This window comes from Arvicanthis niloticus, chromosome 9 (genome assembly GCF_011762505.2).
Source record: "Arvicanthis niloticus isolate mArvNil1 chromosome 9, mArvNil1.pat.X, whole genome shotgun sequence".
Taxonomy (NCBI): domain Eukaryota; kingdom Metazoa; phylum Chordata; class Mammalia; order Rodentia; family Muridae; genus Arvicanthis; species Arvicanthis niloticus.
The window spans coordinates 3,324,028-3,345,078 of record NC_047666.1 but is presented as its reverse complement, the minus strand read 5'-3'; the positions used below and the strand labels follow the sequence as shown (position 1 = coordinate 3,345,078).

Below are 21,051 nucleotides of genomic sequence, written 5' to 3'. Positions count from 1 at the left end.
TATTTTATTATTTATAAATAAGACTGAGCCTGTTTTAGGTTGTTCTGACAAGAATGCCTTCCTTACCCATTTTGGCATATGTATTATCAAAAGCAATGCACTTCTGTCTTAGGTTGGTAAGGCTCGGTGCAGAATTTTACCCATCTTTGGCTTGCCAGCCTGTTAAATTAATAACTCTGTCTGAGGTCCATTTTCAGTTTCAAGTCATGTACTTTGGCTGCATGTCAACATGTTGATGTTGATAGGCAGAAATAAAAGTATTCCCAGGACAAAAAGGGCTATCATGATCAAGCTGTATATGCCATTCTTGACCACATGGAAATACTGACCTTAGGCCATGGGTAATTTTATCAGCAGTATCTGCTGAATCAACGCTCAGCAGAGCAGTATTCTTTAAATTCATAAACTCACTATGAAAAATTAAAACATCCAGGGAGGTGTTAGAATTATTCCAAATACACTGCAAGTGTCTTTAAACTCTTTCCTTATTATAATGTCTAGAATAAAGAAATAATTGCAGGCAAGAATCTAAACCTTAAACTAGAACAAAGAAGTAATTTAAGGCAGGAATCTAAATCTTAGGCTAGAAAAAAGAATCATGAAAATGGCTTTGGGCTAGGACAGGGATTTAGTCTCAAATATTTTGGTCATCCTGATAAGCCCTTAGAAATAGTGATCATGGGAGTTATTACTGGACTCTGTTTAGTGTCTTGTTTTTTGACTATTTGTGTTTATTTTCTTGTTTGTTCCTTGACTATTTGCATCTATTGTATTCCTAGTTCCTCAACCTAGAACCAACCTTAGTACTTGCATGTAATTAAAATGGTATAAAAGCAGATTGGGAAAAATTTTAAAAAAATAAAAAAATAAAAAATAAGTTTTCAATGCTATATGTCAAAAAAATAGATAAGTAAAGACAGTTCACTGGTATAGCAATACAGCTTATGTTCTTCTGAAAAACAAGCAGATGGAATGTCAACAGGATTAGAGGTTCATGGTATGTCTTATTTTAAAGGGCTACACAGTGCCTCTATAACAGTTGTTTTTAAAATAAGAAATAATGTCCCTTGGGTCATGATGAGCATATTATGAAGTCCATGAACTAAAAGTATTTTATACTATTATCTGAGATGGTGCCCATTTTTCCCTGTTAATATTTCTACTGATTTGCTAAAGCAGTATATATGTTTATGTGTTCACAAGTAGGAAGAAAAGTATAATTATTCATCTTACCTGGAAATACTTTTTATTTTTAATAATAAATTTTATTTTATAATAAATTATTAAATAATATATTTATATAATAAATTATTATATTCATTATATAATATAATAAATTATTAAAATAATAAATTTTTAATAAAAGTCATCATCTATGAAACTTAATTGTATCAATGCTACATATTTGTTATTTAGTATTATAATTTCTTAATAAAAACATTTAGACATAGCCTCAGTTTTAATTCCTGATCAACAAATATCAATAAAAACAATCATAAACACACAATAGTCAGAGTGGCCTGAATTTAGAATATCCAGGAAGCTATTTCCTAATTCATACAACTTTTGCTGAGAAGAATCAGCCATGATACTCCATTCTCCTATGAGACTTGATGGACATATTTATCATCTCATTTAATCTAAACCTTCCTAGCTTCTGTTTATTCCTTCCAGGGTTTATTCCTGATCCCATATCCTCTCTTTTTATGGAATACCTTCCCTCTTTATCTCAGTCTCCACTCCTCTTACTAGAGCCTGTCCTATTCAGTGGCAAGGTTGTTGTTGATTCCAGGTCCTTGCTTTGTTTGCTGTTTGCATAAAGATGGTATGTGCTTTTGAACATTGAACTTTTGCTTTATTATCACTACTCAAATTCTACATCTGTGAGCCATGAGATGGTTGACACAAACTAATTGTGTATTATTACATATTGTTTAGAATTTTAGGAGCACATCTGTGATCTATTTTATGATGAGTATATTAATTTCACTTTGACATTAAGCACATGGAATGTCCCCAGATATTAAGAAACTTATATGACCATTCAGCTCATGTTATTAATAAGAAGACAGTAGTCTATTTCCATATATTCCTGGCAATTTGATACATGGATTTAGGCATAAACAAGTGAAAACTATTGGGACAAGAGTTTCCCCTTTCCAGGTCCAGTCTGTCTACATGGTATGAAGAATATCTTTGGGGAAAACATCATCTAAACATGTAAACACAGTTTACATTGAATGCTATACCTATTTGTGTGGAAATTGTGCATCTGCAATGCTATAGCTTTTTATACATGACTGGCATAATTCTCCTATGAATGTCAGGAAAGTATTAATTGTGTTCTGTGGTCTGTGAATAAAAGCACTTAATGATATCATAGGTTTATGGAAAGACAGATTTTTTTTCAAAAATAAGTATGGACCCTGCCTTCACAAGCACAAAAACACAGCTTTGCAAAGAAGTTGGCATAGAAGAGCAGATGTTCATAACTTTTGAAAAACACATTAAACCTGTGGGCTAAAACATATATATTTGGAGCCATTTTTTAACATATGCAAGCTTACATATTTTGAGAAAGGTGAGGACATTTCTGACAAGAAAACATCCGTTGGTCTTAAGTCAGCAAACCTAACTGACAGATCATTGGAAGAAAAACTTGCAATTCACTTACCTACTATGTGGGAAAGCAATAATTAAACACAGCATAGATTAATGATAGAAAGAATTACTCTAAGAGTTATAAGATTCTCATTATTCAACCACACTTAATTATAATTAATTAGATACTAGTATAACTGGGATCAGGTTAGTTATATATAAAACCTGCTGTTATGGTACTCACTATATTTGGGTGGTTTATCAGGGGGCACAAAAAGAACCCAAGATTTCTTAGCAAATGGAGTAGGCCACTTACTTTTCAAATGTAGGGAAGAAGCATACTACAGTTAGTTAAATGTTCCTCTTTTCTTAAATATGTGAATATAGAGTAAAAACATTGGAACATGTTTTTGAAACTTTGAAACTACACTTTCATTTGCCACTTGAAAAGATCCAGAAGTGGAATAATTTTCTGAAGCAGTAAGTATTTGCTTTTCAGAGTAGGGGAGAGAAATACATATATATTAATTGAAGGGTCTATTCTGCTAAATGATTGTGTTCAGCACATGTGACTCTCTAAGCAAAAAGACAGCCCATTTATTTGTCCAAGTTTCTTAGGCGTTTTGTATAGAATTGCTGTAAGTCTATTGCATGACAGAGTGAGATCAAATTAACCTGAGATGTTGAATATAGCTGATGACTAATCCAATAATCTAATGAGTCCTCCATGTAATACATATGGGCCATGACTCTGTGAACACTCAAAACAATGCAAAACCTGAATCTGGCCAAAGAATCAAACTACATGTCTGGAGAGGTACTTGATTATCCACTACATAGTAAAGTTCGAATGTTTATGTTTTTATTAGATGATAATCTATATCCAATTAGAATATCAGGATAAATTGCCTTCACATAGAAACATACTAATACCAGGAAAAGGGATAAATTTGAGAATGACAATTTTATTTATTACTTATTTATTTTATTTATTAAGAACTGAAGTGAAAGTGAAAGTGGGCACTTGGACTTTGAACCATCACCCTTTCTTTATGCCCTACTGACTCAGTGCATCTTTTGCTACTCTTCCTCCAACTGTGGCTTTTCTGATATGGCAAGAAAACTGACAATGACTGAATTTCATAACCACTCCCCATGATTCTTCTGCTGTAGGCATGGAGTCTCTTGAGAGAGGAAGCGAGGCTCTCATTTTAAAATGCTTCCAACTCCCCTGAACTGCAGAATGGCAAAGCTGCTGAGCTTCCTGAATGTCACTGCTGATTCCTGCTTATAACGTTTTCATTAATGTAATCCTACTTGTATCATTTTCATTTTATTTTCTCAAAAGGTGGCAAATACAGATTTCAGTGCATTAAGGAGACACTAAACAGTAACAACTAATAGAAAAAATGTAAATTACTGTTACCTAAGGATTTTGTATACTCTACAAATTTAATTCCCATTTATAAAGTGGATGCCAGCAGTTTATGGAGGGATAATGCATCCCTTTAAATCCTGTGATTTTTATTTAGCATCCCTAGCAAGTGTTCGGTACACTTTATTTCCATCATATTGCTCAAAGATGCATGCTTGCTGGGAGTATTTTAAATCTGGAAATACTCATGTCAGCTTTTTATATGAGGGAATTAAAGTATGAGTTTATTTGCCTCTGATTTATTAGACCTTCTTTTAATATTGGGTGAAAAACAATATTATAGTTGTTTTCTATGTTTAGTATGTGTTTTGAGTATCTGTGTTTATAGGTGTTATATATTAATAGTAGTGCTTTTATGCCTGTCTGCCTGCCTCTCTCTCTCTCTCTCTCTCTCTCTCTCTCTCTCTCTTTCTGTCTGTCTCTTTCTCTCTCTCTCTCTCACTCTGTGTGTGTGTGTGTCTGTGTGTATGTTTCTCTCTTTCTCTGTCTTTTTCTCTCTGTGTTTTTATGTGTGTGCGTGTGTGTGTCAGTGCTTCTCTGTACGTGTCAGTGTTTCACCACATGTGCATCTGTGTGTCTGTATATGTGTCTATGTGTCTTTGTTTGTGCCCCTACTTTGCTATAACCAGTGCTTAAACCTAGGAGACTTTAAATTGTGCTTGATATCTAAAAAGTTGTTCATAATTTGGCTTTATTTGTTTTGTGATTTTTCTGCTAATACAAGATGATGGAGAAAGAGGTAATGTCTTTATTCTAAAATATCAAAGATACATAAAACACACATTGTGACATACCAAGCAAAGTCATGACACCAAATTGTATTTAGCAAAATGGAAAAAAATGCACAGGTACCTTATAAAAATGACTGAAAGCATTAAGAGCTAAGGAGCAGCCCTTCAGGATTTGTCACAAGATACTAACATTATTTGTGCTTATGTGAGAAGCAGAACTTTCCTGCCACAATATGCTAAAGATACAACTCTTGTTCAGGGGACAAACTGAGACATCATGCCAATCAGTTGAGATGGAAATATGACAATAGAGTAGTTTACTTCTGCTCATTGTACTCTTAGTGTAGGTATTAAAAATGGAATATTTTTAGGAGATGTGGAAGAACAAGTTAGATAGTTAATCTAACTGATTGATTAACTAATCTAAGGTCAAGGAGAATCTTATCAGATGCAAGTACCCAACCTTTAGCTTCTTAGTTTTCAAACCTGTGACCATTAGAAGCTCTTATTTGTAATCAGCCAGTTTGTGTTTAGTTATAAGAATTGGAAAAGGACTGTGACACTCAGGGTTTCCTTGCAGTATTATGTGATGCCCACTCAGCCTGAAAACATGTGTAACATAAATCATATTTGTATAAACAGTTGGAGTAAATTTACAAATGTGTGGGCTGGTTTCCACACCTCCTGCTCCACCCTCATCATTTACAGTTCGTACTTTAATCTTGCTATTTTTGTTGCCACCATATTTTCCCACTTCTGGTTTCTGTATCTTGTTTTCTCAAAATTTCCATTTCTGAATCAAGTGAATTCCTATATTTCACCAAGGAGAGAGACTTGCTAGGACATTCTGTTATCTGTATAACATGAATATTACTGAACGAGTGAATAGAAATTTTTTATTATTTTTGGAATCATTTCATATAAGTTACACATGCATATAATCTCATATGAGGTACAGTATGACTTTCCCTTTGTTCTGTGTAGAAGCCGAAGGAAAACTTAAGGTTTAGAGAGTCTGGATACTGTATTTGCATAATGCAATAACTTTCATTCATTTAAATGTGGTAAATAGCACAATGGTATTTTCAAAATACACTCCTTTTCAACATTTTGTTCTTCAGAGATGTAGTTCTGAAGTTCTCTTTAAGGGACTACCTTTAAAGGTCTATTACTAAGCTCTATTTCTAAGCTCCATAACTAATATTCTACTACTAAAGATTCATAATCTTTGACATTGTATTTTAACTTAAAAATATTTATAGCCATTGATAGAATATTTATAAATATCCCTTGTGAATTCATTTGTCATGCATAGTTGTTATTTTCAGATAACATGCCTCTCAATTAAGACCCCTCTGTTCTGAAGAATACACAAGCAAATATTTGTATATCTAATACAAAAGTAAATGATTTCCTTAATATTGCTTCAGGGATTATATCCTCATCCAACTGTGAAACTATTAAATAAGATATGAAAGGGGGTCAAACTACTCTGTCTTATTGAAGTTTGTTTATGTTTACTTTCAGTAACAAACCTGATTTCCAGAAAAGCATATCATAAATGCTGGTCTTTACATTTCGAAATATTCTTTCAATTAAATGGTAGTTGACTTTGCAGAATTTGGTTATTTTTCTCAGGAATAAACTTAAATTTAAAATATACTTAAAAGAAACAATCTCATGCAAATGCCTGAAAAAGTAGTGTTGCATGTATGTGGTTCACACATCAATGACACACTCTTTAAACATATCATCTAGGCCATCATTAATTCACAGTATAGAGTATACCTGCATACATGTAGGTAAATGATGAGTGGGTTCTAAGCCAACTTGGCCAGTTTTCTGTAGTGAAGCTAAAAATGCACAGTTGTGTAGGGGGTATGTCATGGCTGCTTTGACTGATTTGTGTTTTTAGTTGTTCTTATGCATAAAGCTTGCTAATAAAATTGAAAGGCTTAAAATATTTCACCTCAGGGTATTAGGGCACAGTGAGCTAAGAGCCTAAAACATGCAAAATGGTTTTCTCTAACGTTTCCCAGCAGTGGGTCTTCCATTGTTAAATTTCCGTTATTATTTTTTTTGGTAGATGATTTATGTCATTATTCTGCTTCTTAAAATGCCAGATTACCATGTTTCACTTTCTTTACTATATGGGAACAAGACAGTATAACACCATGTGCTACTAAATTTGACTAAGTAACCTAGAAATATTTTTATATTCCATTTATTTATTTATTTATTTATTTTTTAATTTATTTTTTATTGGATATTTTATTTACATTTCAGCCCCTTTCCCCATTTCTCCTCCCTATAAAACCCCTATCCCATGCCCCCTTTTCCTTTTTGCTTTTATTCAATTTTATAAAAATGTTAATCAAAGGCTTTAAAAGTTTGGTAATGCTCATTTATATTCCATTTAATAATTTTATTTTGTATATACCTTCATAATCATATTAATTAGACAAGGTCTACCTTTGTCCCATGTCTCCAAATATCCTCAACTTTCTCTCCACCAAGACCTTTCTTATGACCCTTTTGTGTGTGCTGTTGTTAAAATATTATTGTCATTATGTGGGCTGATGCTTTACCTGAGAAAGCCACAGCATTAGGTAAAGAGTAAGAGACTAAGGCATATACATAGATTTCCCCAGGGAAGGGAAATTGAACAGGTAGTTATGGATGGGTGGGGAGTAGAATCAGAGGATCAAATCGGGTGGGTGAAAATTTGGGGGAATATGAAGACAGACAACTGAAATTAAGGATCATTTAAAGATCATATGGAAACTTAATACAGTAGAAACTTCCTAAAATGTATAAGTTCATGAAGGCAATCTAAATAAAATTGTCAAATAATCCGAAAGACTTAGCCCCATCTGGGAATCTGCTGTCATCAAGTGAAGCTTCAAGTCCTGGGAATGGATCCCATCTAACTGAACTGACCGCAAGTCCCATTGCTGAAAACAACACCTACAGAAATCAGTAACACTGAAGAAGCAGATCTGGTCTTACACAGAGCCTTCATGTGCATGGGCTGATGTGCGTGGTACCAGACGGTGCTCTGTACACGACGAAAAGAGAAACACAAACACCAACCCAAGAACAAATCCTCCAGTCTACAATGGTTTCCTATCAGCAAGATATGCTAGAGCAGTGTTGCCACAAAGCTTATAGTATTAACAGTATTAACCAGTCAATATTTGATCTGACTTAAGGCTCACTCCAGGTGCTAGATGTTTCTGATGCTGCTAGGATAAATAAACACTTAACACTGTATGGACCTAGGGTAGAAACAAACCAAAAAACCAAACACATAAAAAAATGTTGATTGAGGGAACAAAGTAATAAAATGACTCCCAACAACAGTCTGTTATACTCAGAGATCAGTGTCTTATTTATCCATTATCAGAGAAGCTTCTTTTGCAACAGATTGGAACAAATATAGAGACCTACAGCCGGACATTATGCAGATAGTGCGAGAACTTGGGACACTCAACCCTAAGCAAGATGTTTCCACCAAATCCTTCTGATCAAAACTCAGGGAAACCCATGGAGAAGGAGGTTGGAAAGTGGAAATGGCGGACACCAAGAAAGAAGGTCTTCTAAGCACATCAGGATCAATCCACATATGAACTAACACAGACTACGAACCATGCACAGGTCCTGCACCAGTATGCCCCAGGTCCTAGAGGTGAACTGAGAAGTGGACACCTAATTCTGTGCCCACCACAGAAGCTTTCTCTAATTCATAACCTCTAGCAAGTGAAAAATAGTTTTCTTCCAGAGAGTTTCATTGAGGAAACAAATACTCTTATGGATAGACTGCATGTGCATCAGGAGATGGACAACAAAAAATGAAATTGATGGCATCTTTAGAGTTTCTTTTCCTCATAATATCAACACAGGGCCGTTTCTTTTTATCTTTTTGTTTGTCTGTCTCATGTTTACTGTGAAATAAAATGACATTACTATTTTTGTCTGTGATATTAATACACTCAGCCAATGAGAAAAATAAAACAAAACAGGGAAAGAACCAACAAAAGTAAAGCACTTCATAGAATCACTTGCATTTCGGAGATAAATTGTAGCAATAGCTTCTTGCCTACTGATAATAACACAGCTTATTGCATAATAATGTAAATATGAAGATATGTGGAGAATTCTTCAGGTGTACAATATGAGAAAAAATATTTTTCTTAACCAAATTACCTAGCCATTACTCTACCACACTGGCACTTTTCAAATTAGTCATGTAGAGTCATGGATATTTGGCCCAGACTTATTTCACATGTATCAAAATGCTTCAACAGCTATCTGTCAAAACATCCTGTTAGGCAATTTATTTTTTCTACACTTTGAGACCTCGTGAAGAGAGTAAAATGTGCTTGGTTTTGCTTACGAGATGCCATTACCACACAGGCATTTAGAAGAAAGTTTCTGGTAGGCCAAGTACACTACAGAAGGCACCGAGACTGTTACTAGGTCCAGCGCATCAAGACGATGCCTACAATAATTTCTTTGTGATATCTTGAATTTGAAATGTGTTTCATGCTATCCAAAAATGCATGTGTAACGTTTCTTTTAATTTAACTAATATTATGGAGTATGTTAGACAGTGAACGAAGTTCAGAAGAGATTCCTTTGTATTCTATATGTATAGATGTCTATGAAAGGGATCAATTTTATTCGTGTTTGCGATAGTACACATGATGATCACCTAATTTGAATAAGATGAATCTAATTAACTTGATACACTGACAGTAGAAAACAGATGAAATCCCATTTCTGAGCTCCAAAGCAGTTGGGAGTAAGTTGGCAAATTATTCATAAATATTACTGTTAGTACTATGACTAAATGACTTTGCAGCTGTTCTTCCTCCATACCTTTGCTTAGGGTTTATGTTTGAGGTATGTGTATACCCACATCCCTGTCTTCTATGATCTTGCATCCTATTGTGTTTATCCACTGCCTCTGACTATGACAATTTTACTATCTCTCTTCCTGACTCTTGGGAGGGTGTGATATGTTTGATTTATGATTGAGCATTCTGCCATGATTATTCTCTACACCTCTGTGAGTTGTGATTCTCTCTATTAAACACTATATACTACAAAACAAAGCTTTTGTGATGAAGATTGAGATATGCATTAATTCAGGGGTATGACAATACCTTAGGCATCAATATTATATGATGTCTATTTGTCAAATGATAGTAGTAGGCCTTTTGCTAGGACCTATTACCTATCTAGCCACAATCTCTTTGTACCAGGATTGTGTGTGTGTGTGTGTGTGTGTGTGTGTGTGTGTGTGTGTACACAGATACATTGTTGCTTATTTACACAACATTTGGGCTACTTTCATACCAGAGATGTGGGGATGGTTCAACATATGTAAATCAGTAAATGTAATCACCACAGCAGTACAGTCAAGGACGTAGAACATATAATCATAATTTTAGATACAGTAAAGGCCTTTGATAAAACTCTATGCTTATGATAAAAAGTCTATCTCAACATAGTAAAGGCAATATACATGAAACTCACAGCCAACATCTTGCAAACAAGAAAACTTCAAAGCATTTCCAGTAAAATTAGGAAGAAAAAAATAATGTCCACACTCCCACTCCTTCTCAATATTATGCTTTAGAGTCTTAGGTACAGCAATAGAACAAGCTAAGGAAAGAATGGGGATGCAAAGAGAAAGAAAAGAATTAAGAGAATCCTGATTTGGAAATTACGTGACGATATATTTGGAGATGATAGATAAGAGACCCTAAGGCAGAAAAACTTCAGCAGCTGAGAAATACATTCACCAGAGAGGCAAAATACAAAATTAACTCAGAACCTCACCAGTCTCTTTTTATATAAACAAAAAAAAAAATACAGAAAATAAAATTTACGGAAACAAGCTCATTTATCTATCTATCCACCTATCTATCCATCCATCAATCTATCTATCTATCTATCTATCTATCTATCTATCTATCTATCTATCCATCCATCTATCTATTATCATCACATCTACTAATAATATCCTTATCTAGTTGATTAAATCAGAATACTGAAAGTCATGAAGAATAAAAACATTAAGACATTGAAAAAAGAAATTGAAGAGGTAAACTGAATATGGTAAATCTTCATCATTCATGGATTCATATAATTAATATTTTGAAAATGTCTATCCTAACAAAAACAATGTAGATATCTAGTGCAATGGACATCAAAATTGCAAATAATTATTCACAGAACTTGAGAAGATAATCTTAAATTTTATATGTGTACAAGAAAAATCTAGGAAAGGCAAAATGATCTTGAACAATTTTTAAAAAATGTATTATCAATTTTTAAAAGAGGTATTATCATTCCAGATTTCAAATTACACTCTAGAACTAAAAAGGTGAAAATAGCTTTATACTGGCATAATATGCTCACTGGTCAATGAGATAGCACTGAAGACTCATAAAGCCATATATCTATTTAAGATTTTTGACAAAAAGGACAGCAATGGCCAATGGAGAAAATGCAGCAACTGCAACAAAAGATGCTATTAAGATTAGGCAGATATGTGTAGAAGGATAAAAGAAACCTTATTCCTCCTTCATCTTTACAAAATGCAATTCCAAGTGGATTAAGGAATTCATTACAAGACCTGAGACCCAGAGCCTGATAAACAAAACAGTAGAAAATAAGCTCAAACTCATTGCTACTATGTTGTAATCGTCACATTTAAAATTTAAAAATTAATTTTTAGAATGTCACAAACTAGTTCAATATTTACATTAAGTCCATTCTTTCTTCTCTCCACATGCCATTTAAAATATCATTTAGGATAGAGCCAGCAAGATAGCTAAGTGAAAATGTTTGCAACAGAAGCCTTAGGATCTGAGTATGATCCTATGGATCTACATAAAGAGACCACTGTAGCGTCATGCCTCTACAACGGCAGTGCTCAGATGTTAAGATGAAGGCAGGACAGAAGAGTAGGGTAGAAGTTTATTGATCAGCTGATCTGGAATATTCTTGCAGCAGAAAAAAACAAGGGGTCTTACTCTAATAATGTAGAACGGAAGATCTGACTTCTGAAACCTGACCTTTGACTCTCATAGATGTTCTCTCTCTGTCTCTCTGTCTCTCTGTCTCTCTCTCTGTCTCTCTGTCTCTCTCTCTCTCTCTGTCTCTCTGTCTCTCTCTCTCTCTCTCTCTCTCTGTCTCTCTCTCTGTCTCTCTCTGTGTGTCTCTCTCTGTCTCTCTGTCTCTCTCTCTTTCTCTCTTCTCTCTCTCAGCCAATATTTCCATTATGATTACTCCATACTCCAGCATATTCGAACTTTTTTAAAACCTTTAATGGGAACCACAATACTATAATTGTTCAAGTTGATTTTTAAGAGTCTTTGTGAACATATAAAAGAAAAAATGTACTGCCAAACTCTAAGTCTATATGAATTTCATGTATAGATATCACCATCTCATTTATTCTTTGTTTTCTAGTGTGTGTGTATGTATGTATGTGTTCATACATATGTGTGTTTATGTAAATGTGTGTGCAACATGTTCATGCACATGTGTCTGGAATCGTAAGAGGAGTTCACTCTGTACCACACTACCACTTAGCCCTTAAGACTGGATTTGTCATTAAACATGAATAGCACTCAGAAAGTCCCAGTAATTCTTCTGCCTCTGTTCCTGATGGAACTGGGGCTAAAGGCACATATATCCAATGTTTTTTTTTTTTCTCATTTTTATTGGATATTTTATTTGCTTACATTTCTAATGTTATTCCTTTTTCTGGTTTCCCCACCAGAAACCTCTACCCCAACCTCCCTCCCCATGTTTCTATGAGGGTACTCCAACCACCTACCCACTCCCATCTCCCTACCCTGGCATTTCCCTACAATGAGACATCAAGCCTTCACAGGACCAAGGGCCTCTTCTCCAACTGATTTACAACAAACCTATGCTCTGCTACATATGCCGCTGGAGCCATTGCTCCCTCCATGTATACTCTTTGGTTGGTGATTTATTTCCTGGGAGTTCTGGGGGATCTGGTTGGTTGATATTGTTGTTCTTCCTACGGGTTGCAAACCTCTTTGAAGCCTTTGAACTCTTGTCTTTCTGATATGAGAACAGAAGTACTGTCCTCATGCTGGAGGCAGATCTTCAAGCAGTGTCTCAGGATTTATATTGAGGTGTATATTACCATTTCATTTATTTGTCCTGAGGACTCAGTTTATCTTTCCAAGATAGGGGTATTTGTTTTCTGCAGGACATGGTCATTCAAACACATAAGCATTGGCAGGTTGTGGTTCTTTGGTATCATTCCTAGTTCTTTCTGTGGTGTAAAGAAGTGGACATAAATTGGAAATATATATATTTTAGGCTCTCTCTCACTTTAGTTATTTCAACTGTAGTTTAATTGTAGCTATTCTGATTGGTGTAAGGTGGAGTCTTATGGTCATTTGGATTTGTATTTTCCTGATATGAAGGATGTTGAACTTTTTGTTTTTTTTTCTTTTTTATCTCTCTCTCTCTCTCTCTCTCTCTCTCTCTCTCTCTCTCTCTCTCTCTCTCTCTCTCTTTAGAAACTTCAACAGTTTATTTCTTCTCCAAGGTGTGACCAAATGGCTTTATTGCACTTACTATTTCTGGGCAGTGCACTGAGCAGAAAAAGAAACCTGTTACAAAGTCTTATAGTCTTTGATTGGGTCTGGACTAGAGGCTTCTTGATGTGAAAATCAGGACAGAGAGCACCAGAGGCCTTAAATTCATTTTTCCAGACCTCCTGACTGCTGAGAGCTGTTACAGCCCACTGGCTGCCATGAGCTCTCAGGTCCAGTCAAAGCCACACTGAGCCTGGCCAATACCAGTGTGCAAGGACAGTAGGACCACATGTTTGATTGCTTGAGGTTTCCTAGCAACAACCACTCCCAGAATCTCATGCTCTGAACTTAAAGGCCATGGATGAAGATTCTCCCTGGCAGAGGACAGCAACTCTGAAAGCAGACAACTGAGCTCAACATTCAAAGGAATGCCACTGGGATGGGGCCACCCAGTCATTCTGAGGGTCGGAGCAAGTAGCTAGAGATCTCTGTGAGGCAGCTCTTGAGGTTGGAGTTGCCTCTCCTCCCTGGGTTTTGGCACAGAAGGAAGGAATGCTCAGGGGACTGTTTTTGATCTGGGGAGGAAAAATCATGGCACCAGAGCAAAGGGCAGGTGGGGAGGGTTCTGTGCTGGGGCAAGGGCTAGCTTTTGGGGCCACACCCTGCTCAGTATGAGTTGAGAGCCTGCTTGGAGCGATGCTTCATGTGCAGGTGCTCATGGCGGAGGAGGTTGTAATTCTGTCGGAAAGTTTTGACACAGTACCAACACTGAAAGGGACAGGTCTCGTCCTTTAGATGATAGTGTCTACGGTGTCTAGACAGATGGTCGTGTTGCTGGACGCTCTTCTCACAGTCCCCACACTGGAAGGCCAGCTTGGCCTTGCTCTTCTCCAGCAGGTCACCGGCACCCGTGCCCTCCATTTCCAATGCATCCTCCTCACTCTTCTTCACGGGTTGCTGTTTGTCTGTCTACAAGTGGATCCATTGGTGCGAGATTAGGTGTAAGTTGAGGCAGAAGCTCTTTCCACAGGCAGTGCACCTGTAGGGTTTCTGGGCCTCGTGGGTCTCTAGGCGTCCATCCAGGTCCTCTCTGTCACTGAGTAACTTCCCACATACTGAGCATTTGTGTGGTTTTTGCTCCCTGCGGCTGCACAGGTGCTGGATGAAGTTGACCCTCCCAGCGGAAGATCTTTTCACAGTTTGGGCACACGTAAGATTTTTGTGAGGTTTGCACCTCTCCGCCAGCACTAGTGTTACTCTGGTGGTCCGGGACACTGTGGTGGTCGGGAGGGCTCTTTAGCTCCTCTGTGCAGTATGGGTTGTGCTGGGAGTCCTTATCCCCAGAGCTGAACAGAACGGTCTCGATGGTCACCTCCTGATCCAGGCTGCTCTTGAGGGGCTGTGGGTCACTTCCTGCTGGACATGGACTTTGAGTGAGCACCGCCTGCTGGCAGGACTGGAGCTCTGGCACCTGCAGTTCCTCCCGGTTCCGGTTCCTTCTTTCTTCTTGGAAGGCTGGAGGCTGGGAATGTCTAAGCAGGGGGCCTGGGGTGCTCCTTTATCCTGGAGGTCGGACCACTCTGTGGCCTGCAACCCATTCTCCTTTCCATGTGAATGGCCCAGCTGAACTGGAGGATTATTTGGAGACATAGAGATTGTATAGTCTTTCCTAATGATGAATTCTCCATAGGAACCAGTCTGTGCCGTGTCCAAAAGGGACCAGTCCTCTTCTGAGAAGCATAAAATCATGTCCTTAAATGGGGACACTCGGTTCTAAGCCCAGGTTGGTAGTTTCATTTACTGGGAACAGATCTCAGAAGAAACTGCTTAAGACCTCCTGGAGAGGACCAGGATACTTAGTGAGGACTCCGGGAAAAGCTGGCAGGTGGTCACCTACTGGGCATCCCTGACACTCTGCTCCTAAACAAGGAAAGCATCTTGCGGAACTAGGTCTTCACTAGGCTGGCCAGGCAATCTGCCTAGGAGCAGTACATGTGGACAAGGAAGTGGAGAAAGAGGAACACTACTCCATTGCTTGTGAGATTCGAAACTGGTACAACCACTCTGAAAATTAATCTTGCAATTCCTCAGAAAATTGGAAATAGTTTTAACTGAAGACCCAGCTATATCACTCCTGGAAATATACTCAAAAGATGCTCCACCACATCTCAAGGACACATGATACATTATGTTCATAGCAGCCTTATTTGTTGTAATAAGCAGAAATTGGCAACAACTCAGATGTCCCTCAACCGAAGAATGGATACAGAAAATGTGGTGCATTTATGCAATGCAATTCTATTCAGCTATTAAAAATGAGGACATAATGAATTTTTCAGGCAAATGGATGGAACTAGAAAATATCATTCTGAGTGAGGTAACTCAAACCAACAAAGGATGTTCATGGTTTGTACTTGCTGATAAGTGGATATTAGCTAAAAAGTTCAGAATATCGATTATACAACTCATAGACTGTAGGAAGCTTACCAAGAAATAAGATTCAAGTGTGGATACCTGAAACCCAACTAGAAGGGAAACAAGATAATCATGTGAGGCAGAGGGGGGAAGGAACGTTGGTGAAAAAAGGATGGCCAGGATCAGGTATGGGAAGAGAAAGGGGGGATGCTCAGAGAGCCAGAAGAATGAATCGAAAATATGCAGCAGTGGAGTTTAAGGGGCAGAAGGATCCTCTAGAAAGTCCCAGCTACCTGGGATGTGAGAGGCTACCAGGACTCAATGTCTATCACATTAGTCAAAAAGTCCAAGAGTGGGGAGATAGAACCCAGAAAAATCACCTCCAGTAGATAGACATGGCCACCAGTTGAGGCAGGGGATCACCCACTCTTCTTCAAAATCTTTAGCCTAGAATTGTTCCTTTCTAAAGGAAATGCAGGAACGAAAATGGAGCAGAGACTGAAAGAAAGGGCACCCAGTGACAGGCCCAACTTGGAATCCATTCCATGCCTGTACACCAAATTCTGATACTATTACTGAGAACGTACATGCAGATTGAAGCCTAGAATGGCTGTCCTCCGAAAGGCTCTACCAGCAACTGACTGAGACAAATGCTGATACAGTCAACCATTGGGTTGAGGTCAGGGACCCATATGGAAGAGTTAGATTAAGGACTGATAGAGCTGAAGAGGATTGCAACCCCATAAGAAGAACAACAGTGTCATCTAATCTGGACTCCTCATAGCTCTCTGAGACTAAGCCAAAAAACCAAGAAGCATACGTGGGCAAGTTTGTGGCACCAGACCACATATGTAGCAAAGAACTGCCTTGTCTGGCCTCAGTGGGAGAGTCTGCACTTAATCCTGTGGAAAACTGATGCCCCAGAGAAGAAGAATGCTGGTACGGGTAAGGTGGGGGTGGGTGGCTGGGTAGGAGGCACACTCTCAGAGGTAAAGGGAGGAGTGTGTAGGTAAAGAACTCTGGATGGGAGGACCAGAAAGGAGGGCAACTTTTGGAATGTAAACAAATAAAATAATTTAATAAAAAAATCCATTAAATTTCCTGTATGTGCAAAAATTCTTATAATATTTCTGTTCAGTAACAATTTGAATAGTAACTTTTTATTTCTACCTCTTCTTTCTCTTAGTAGCAAAAGGTATATGCATTTCCATGTCAAGCAGTAAAGCAGTAGAATATTTTCCCTTAGGTAGTATTAATGGACACTTGTAGCTTATTCTGTCTCCTTTTGAGAGAATCGGTGTCAATCCTACAGTTTATCTCCTTTTTGAAAGAGATGGAGTCAAGCCTACCTTTTTCTTCCACAGGGAGGGATCAGAAACTTCACGTAATATATCCCCAAACTCTTCAATCAATTGCCGCAAACCAAAGCTACTTTAACTACCACTGTTAGGTTTTTAAAGTTATAAAGATCATAGACTAAGACAGAATCAAGATTTTTGAACTGGTTAGACCTGAGACTATACATTGAAACAACAATAATGGTCTTAGCAAGTAGTAGTTTTAAATATTTATGTGAAGACACACATCACAGTAATAAATAGAGACTTTAAGTCTGAGAGTGAGAAATGGAAAGGTTCAAGGTAGAATAGATAGGAAAGACTAGAGGAAGAATGGAAGGAGAGGAAGTGATGTAATTTTCTTACAATTTTAACTAAAATACATATGTACATACATACATTTTAAGAAAAGGACAGAGCTGCTTTGCATACCATTATCTTGGTTAAGGGCATAGAGAGACAATTATTTTCATCTACTTTAGTAATCTCACTTATCTCCACATGTACAGAATGTAACAAGGCAGGTCAGAGAAATTAGGAAAAGTGATGTCATTTCTTTAGACCTAGAAGACAAATATATTCAAGAGAAAGGAAAGGAAATTATTCCAAGCTTCCTTAATTAAACTTAAGTGTATAAAAATGCTATCTTTTATCCTGGTTAGGTTTTATTGTCAATTTAACACAACCTAGAGTCACCTGGGAAGAAACAAAACCCGGTTGAAGAACTGCCTCCATCAGATTGTCCTGTGGGCATGTCTATAGGGACGTACCTTCATTTCTGATTGATACAAGAGGGTCCAGCTCACTGTGACTGGTCGCATCCCTAGGCAGCTAGGCCTAGGTTTTATTAGAAAGCCAGTGAAGAGAAGGCAGCAATTGAGCCATATATTGATAGTAAAAATATAGAACATAAATTTCTACAGTAAAACACTGTGAATTTAAAATGAGAATTAATGAAAATTTAAGATGAACAACTTTGGGCCGAATTAATGTGGATATATAAAGCAAAGTTTCAGATTACTCGTATTTTAGTTTCAGTAGCTCAAATAAAACAAAGAGGGAAATAGCACTGCCCTGGGATTACTGAAAGGAATGCAGCCTATCGAGGCCTATAATCACAGGTTCAAACATGGCACTGATCTCAGTGATAAGTATTCCTAACTGGAATTTTTAGATATTTGTTCATGTGATAATTCCATTATAAGGAAGCATCATCACCATTCACTATCAGAATTGGAGTAGTAAGAATTCCATTCTGAATGAATGGCTTGGCAAAACATTTTGCTGGTTTCAAAAGGTAGAAATCTCTACAGCATAAACAGCCCAACATAAATAATTTGAACAGCAAATGAAAACATAACTTTAACTGAGTTTAAATTTCTCTGTCTAATTACATATGAGTGAGGTCATTCAGTTTTTCACTCCTTGGGTACTTACACTCCTCTGCATGGGTCCATGGATATCATATACATTGTATGTGAGGACATTCTAAACTTTTGCAAAATGTACTTTTTCATAGATTGTATAAGACAATATGATGAGGTTATTCTGGCCATTTCAACAAAGTTCAAGTATGGAAGTTATTCCCTACATCATAGAAGATATAGCTACACCTGGATGGCATGTTGGAGTAACAAAGTGAGATTTAGGGATAGTGACATTTAAAAGGAATAAGACTGTACTTAACAAATAAAGACAAAGGGCATATGGAAAATATATTAACTCTCCAAATTATTAATGGTAGGGCTTGATTTTACTCTTCAAAATTGCAAATGTCACACGGGCATCTATTGTTCATGTTATTGTTCATGTGAGTTACTGCTGTTGCTACTTATTGTACTCAAAATAATTTTGACAATTAACACAAGGAATTAAGACACACTCATTAATTCATCTAAAATAACAAATGTATTAAATTTTATGCAAATAAATACTTTACAGAAAATAGCAGTGAGAAGAAAGTAATCAGGGGAGGTTTTAAATGTATAAAACACCGTCCCTCCCAAAGGCCCAACAAGCAGCTGAGAGTCAGATGCAGATATTTGCACCCAACCAATGGACAGAAGCTGCTGACCCCTGTGGTTGAATTAGGGAAAGGCTGGAAGAAGCTGAGGAGGAGGGCAACCTTGCAGGAGGACCAGCAGTCTCAATTAATCTGAACCCTCGAGATCTCTCAAACATTGTACCATCAATCAGACAGCATATACCAGCTGATGTGTGGCCCCCTACACATATAGAAGAGAGGACTGCTGGATCTGGGTTCAGTCAGAGAAACTATACCTAACCCTCAAGAGACTGGACAGTTCAGGAAATTTAGAAGTCTGGAACGGTGGGGGCTGGACATTATTATGGAAACAGGTGGGTGGGGAGGAGGTATGGGATGTGGAAGAGTCAGAGGTTGGACCAGGAGGGAAATAAAATCTGGATTGTAAAAAAGAAAGAAAGAAGAAAAGTAATAATAAAAAATTTCTAAAGCACAATTACTTAATAAATTTTTACAGATTCTTTTCATATTTAACTTGCTATAAGATAAAGCATATTTATATACAGGTCATATATCCAGCCAGATATATGATTGAAGAGTATGAATAAAACCCCTTTCACAAAGGAATAGCTCTGAATTAGGATGCTTTAGTTGACCTTTCAGATGACAGTGATATATTTTGATTCCAATTTGAGATTCTTTACTTTTCTTTCTTGTTTCTTCAATGACACAGTAAATTTTTCCATAGTGTGATATGTAAAGTTCATTAAATATTCTATGATTTTTCATACTGGTGACAATCAGCTCAATTTCATTGTGATCACTTACAATACATGGGATACTTCTAGTTTCTTGATTTGTTAATAATTTCTTTGTGTCCTTGTTCATGATCAGTTCAAGAGTAAGTCCCAGAGACTTCTGAGATGGTGAACATTCTGCATATTCTGTATTCTGTTAACTCAATTTATCTATAGAGTCATTCAATGTCAATTTTCTTTGTTGTTATCTATTTATTGATTCATTACATGACCTTTGCCTTGGTGAGAGTCATCTGCTATTACTGTCTTGGGATTGATTTGTGATTTTCTAATCTAAATGTATTTGTTTCAAGAAATAAGGAACACCTATGTTCACTGAATGTGTGCTTAGGATTCTAAAGTTCTCAATGAATTATTCACTAAGTCTGAACTGACCTTTCTTCTCCTTTCTAACTAGTTTTAGTTGCAGTCATTTTGCCAGCGATTAAACGAATAATTCATGCTTTTCCCTGGATCTACTTGCTTAGAATATATTTTGCCATCTTTTCACCCTAAGGTGTTGCCTACTTTTGAGCATGAGTTATGTTTTCTGGAGTCTTCCAAAAGAGGGCCTGTGTTTTCTTGTTTATGCTGCTAGCTTGTATCTTTTGATTGCAGATTCAATACTGTTTATTTGTGGACATTAATGAGAAATGTGATCTTTCAAGACATTATGTTGCTTTTATAATGCTTATAATTTTCTTTTCATTCTTTTGTTTCATACATGTTCTAAATACTTTTTTTTCTTATAGTTTCTGGAATGTGTTTATTCTTACTTTCAGTTGGCTGTCCTCGCTTGACTATGCTATATAATACTAAAGCAGTGGTCATATTTCGATTATGTAATTCATGGAAAATTTTTATTTCTTAATTTAATGTTTCAACTATGAAAGACAATTTTCTAGTATAGTCATCTGGGCTGGTGTCTGTGGTGCTGAACTGAAGTGAAGCTTTCTAAGACCTTCAGGACTTTTAGTTTCTATTGAAAAATCAGCCAATGTTCTGATGGGCCTACTGTTGTATGTTATTAGGTTGCTTTCATGTGCAGCTTTTAATATATATTTTGTGATTTATATAAGTAATACTTAAATCATATAGTCATTTCGTGATGTCTCAAAAGTCCTACTAGGTGCTATTCTTGTAATTTTTAAAAAATG

The 21,051-nt window shown here is 36.8% G+C and overlaps 1 protein-coding gene and 1 pseudogene across 2 annotated transcripts in view; both read right to left on the bottom strand.

Annotated features, from left to right (window-relative positions):
• Window positions 1-21,051, bottom strand: part of Grid2 (glutamate ionotropic receptor delta type subunit 2) — a 1,355,396-nt gene that overhangs the window by 918,441 nt on the left and 415,904 nt on the right. The gene's annotated exons all lie outside the window — the stretch shown is intronic.
• On the bottom strand, window positions 14,028-17,934 carry LOC143443438 (zinc finger protein 496-like; annotated as a pseudogene).